Source organism: Euprymna scolopes, chromosome 10 (assembly GCF_053919585.1).
Source record: "Euprymna scolopes isolate OS-2025 chromosome 10, ASM5391958v1, whole genome shotgun sequence".
In the NCBI taxonomy this organism is placed as follows: Eukaryota; Metazoa; Mollusca; class Cephalopoda; order Sepiida; family Sepiolidae; genus Euprymna; species Euprymna scolopes.
The window spans coordinates 148,832,099-148,836,222 of NC_136491.1; the positions used below are offsets into that span (position 1 = coordinate 148,832,099).

Below are 4,124 nucleotides of genomic sequence, written 5' to 3' on the forward strand. Positions count from 1 at the left end.
ATAAATACCAACCCCAAATATAAGACCTTGGTCGATGTAGGGGCAATCCTCCATACCAATTGTCACTGTCCAGCTCGCCTACTCCCCAGGGAGTTAGTCCCCATTTCCCTTTCACTCCTCACATTAAAAATTGGCCTTGTGCCTAATTTGCTCGGTGGGGGTGCAAATAAAGCCCAGCCCTTCATACCAATTGTCACTATCCAACTCCCCTACTCCCTGGGGAGTTGGTCCCCATTTCCCCTTCACTCCTCACATTAAAAATCGGCCTTGTACCTAATTTGCACGGTGGGGGAGCAAATAAATACCCTTTTCTAGGCCTTTTGGCCAAGATCAAAGTGAAGTATCTGTTCTTACCACATGCTGTATTTATGTTTGTAACTTTGTGAAATAAAGTGGGGCATCACTTTTCTGTATTAATTTAATGTAAAATGATCACCAACTTTACAACCAGTCAGTCTCAGACATTCAAATCATTCTCCAGATCATTCAAGTTGTTTTTGAAGGATTGCAGTTATTTTTAAGCATTCACGTCATTCTTAAGGTTATTCAATTCATCCATAACTTCATTAAAGTCATTCTAAATCATTTACTTTTTATTTATTTCAGTCATTTCAGCCCATTTTTCGGTCATTTTAGTTTATTTTTAAGAATTTCATGTCAATCCTACATTCACGCATTCATTCATTACACGAGAGAATTTGACTAATGGCTATCGGTTTTGTATAATATTAAATTGATTTTTTTTTAATTCTTAATGCTGAAATATATTAAGTTATACATTTATTACATTTCTTACTTGAATATCTTGTGATTTTCTTTTTTACTTTTAAAACTAGTCTTTTTACTTTTCCATGTTTATACCTATCCATATTACTTTTCATGGTCGCATTATTTTCATGTAATCCATGATTTTTCCAACTTTGTTTGTAATAATATTTTTTTGTGTGTTCAAAATAATCATTGTTATTCATTTGATTGGTAGACGTAATTAATACTGAATTTATTTATAAATTAATTAATTTTCCGAAATATTATGAGAGAATATTTTTTGAAAATATTTATTGTTGAATATATTTCAAAGAAATAATTTAATGTTTTCTATGAAGTTCAATCAATTTTCTTTTAAATCTCAATAAATAATGGTTTTAAGGTGAAATCAACAGCAGAAGCAGCAAATATTATACCAACATATAATAAATATGCAAAAATAGTAATAAATGTGAAATTTTCAAATAATTATTTGGAACAAACTAAAAAACTAATGTTGAAAAACTCATTTTCTTAAATAAACCAGTGAAATATAACAATTTAAGTCTACAAGCAATTTTATTTGAATAACTATTAAAATAACCTTTTTAAGTTTAAATTTTGAAAATAATCAATTCAGAAATAAAAAAACGACAGAAAGTAAATTATATTTGAACAAATCTTGAAAAACAGTTCGAAAGTTGAAATTAATAATAAATTCCTTAGAGTTTCTTTTAGTATTTGATTAAAAATCATTATGAATAGAAATAAGAAAGATCAAGATGTCCATGTGTTTAATTAATTTTTGCATGAAGAATTTCATTTCAGTCTAATTTTTTGCCCCATAAACATACACAGAAGAATGACTCCATTGTGATTAACTTATATATATATATATATATATATATATATATATATATATATAAATGTATATGTGTGTGTTTTATTTTAACTTGATTCAGAATATTTCTTTACTGGAATATTGTTAATGATTTCATATAAAGGATATTCAAATATTATTTATGCAGTCGTCTGCATTCAATAAAATCATACCATTAACTCCCAATCTTTTCCCATCTTTCACTCTTTCATTCCCTCTATTTCACATTTGTCCCCACACCTCTCTCACTTTGATTTCTCTCTTTATTTCTCTTGGTATCCTTCCCTTTTATCCATTACACTCTCTTTCTTTCATTTATTTTTCACAAAAGAAAAATAAAGGAAAAAAGAGAGAAACAGAATTAAGGGGCAACGTTAAGCAAAAGATTGCATGCGAGCGACATTCCTGCTATGATTTATGAATGTGTCGAGGACGTAGTAAAACTTTAATAAAAAGGATACGGTTTTCTTTTCTCCTGCTAGGTACAGGCACCAAGATTAACGACACTACAAAATCTCTCTGCTCTTAGCGTTATAATCAGATAAGACAATAAACGCGCCCTCTATATTAATTAACACAATAAAGACTCTAGTCTTAGCTTTTCTTTATATTTCTTTATAAATTATTGGTACATCTAAAAATAATATGATAAGAATAAGAATATGCATACATTATGGAAATTGTAAAAAAAACATTGAAAACTGGTGTAAAACGTCAATGTTGTAAAAGATACTATGGTAAGCAACAGCCAGTCAAAATAAATCGTCTTTTAAAAAGTCAATGGTGAAAACGTTGGGACAGTAACTAACGCTTATTCAGTATGAACTTTCTCTCGCGTTCCCTACATATTCTGAGAATTATCAATACAAGTAATTTTATTAAAACTTGTGTTATAATAAACGAAAATTGAAAATCATATAGATGAGAAGGTGACCTATAAACTGTAAAAGTGTTCGAAATTTGGTTACATAATGAGTTAGCGGTGAAGCTTTTAAGCAGTTCTAAATAAGTAAAATTAACACTTCACCATATATTAGAACACTAACATGTTTGAACTATATATATATATATATATATATATATATATATATACATGTATATATACATACATGTATATATACATACATGTATTTATATACATACATATATATATATATATATATATACATACATAGTAAGTTATAAAATATATATGGCGATTAAGCCACACTGAATATTCTGCGTTTCATCCACTTTAGGACTCTTCAGGCATAAGCATTGCTTCCTATTATAAACCTGAAGAGTCCTAGTGTGGATGAAACGTGGAATATTCGGTGTAGCTTAATCGCCATATATATTTTATACCTTACTAACTGGCTCTACCTACGTATTGAGCACTTTTGAAGTTTAAAGTTTAAGTTTACGCATAAAGTTATACTTTCGTATATTAATTTTATGTGAGTAAATGAAGTAGTTATACATACACATATATATATATATACACACGCATATATATATATATACATATATATATTGCTCAATTTTGAATAATGGTTTCGTCCTGTAAGATTTAAGTTATTCTCCTACATAGATTTTGTTTTCCATAACATTTTTATATATTTTTTATCACGACTTCAATTTAATTAATTTAATTAAATAGGAAGCAATGCATTTCTGGCCATCCTTAGTTTACTTCAGATAAGAAAAACAGTTTTACTGTGGCTTTTTTTTATCTGCCAATTTAGATAAATTAACTTACAGAAAACGCAAGCAATTCTGCGAACGAAACATCCGGAAACAGAAAACAATTTTATCTATATTTTTTGTTGTTGTTATGCGCACAAACGTCTCTGCAAAAGGTTCTGTTCGTTCGTCGGTTAATCCGTTACATATGAATTTCAAATAGATTTTTTAGTCAATTAACGTGCATATTAAATAAACGTATCTTCTATCTGCATAAATGTAATGAGCGCTTCATCGATTAGTGTACATCTATCACATTCTATTTTGAAACAGCATTTTAGATACGAAGACACGTTCTTTATTAGAGTGAAAAACCGACTTTAGGTTGGTTGGTCTGTCACAATTCAGTTTAAAACATAATTTGTATTGTCACACACGTACATTAAAAGGATGTATCTTAGGAATTCCGGTTATCATTTAGTTTCTAAAAACTGATTAGTAGAACGTATATTCATCGTTAAACGAGTGGATATCCATCTATTATATGAAAGTTATTTTGTAAATAGCTGTTTCACTAATGCAGTTTAACATAGTTTCATCGTATAAAACAATTTCTAAAATATGCATTAAGTTTTTGGATTGAGTTAGCTTTGAATAATCCTTTATTTGAATTTATGCAAATAATTTTTATAATCCAACCTTTGACTAAATTCCTATCCAGCAGTTTCGTCATCTCTCACTATACGTTGTTTGATCAGCAAGCTCTAACTCCTCCCCTTTTGCTCTATCTTTGCCTATTTATTTTTAATTTAGCAGATCAGTCCCGGGGGTTATT

At 29.0% G+C, this 4,124-nt stretch overlaps 1 pseudogene; it reads left to right on the forward strand.

Moving 5' to 3' along the window:
* Window positions 1-303: 303 nt before the first annotated feature.
* Window positions 304-515, forward strand: LOC145286693 (U2 spliceosomal RNA; annotated as a pseudogene).
* The last annotated feature ends 3,609 nt before the right edge of the window (window positions 516-4,124 follow it).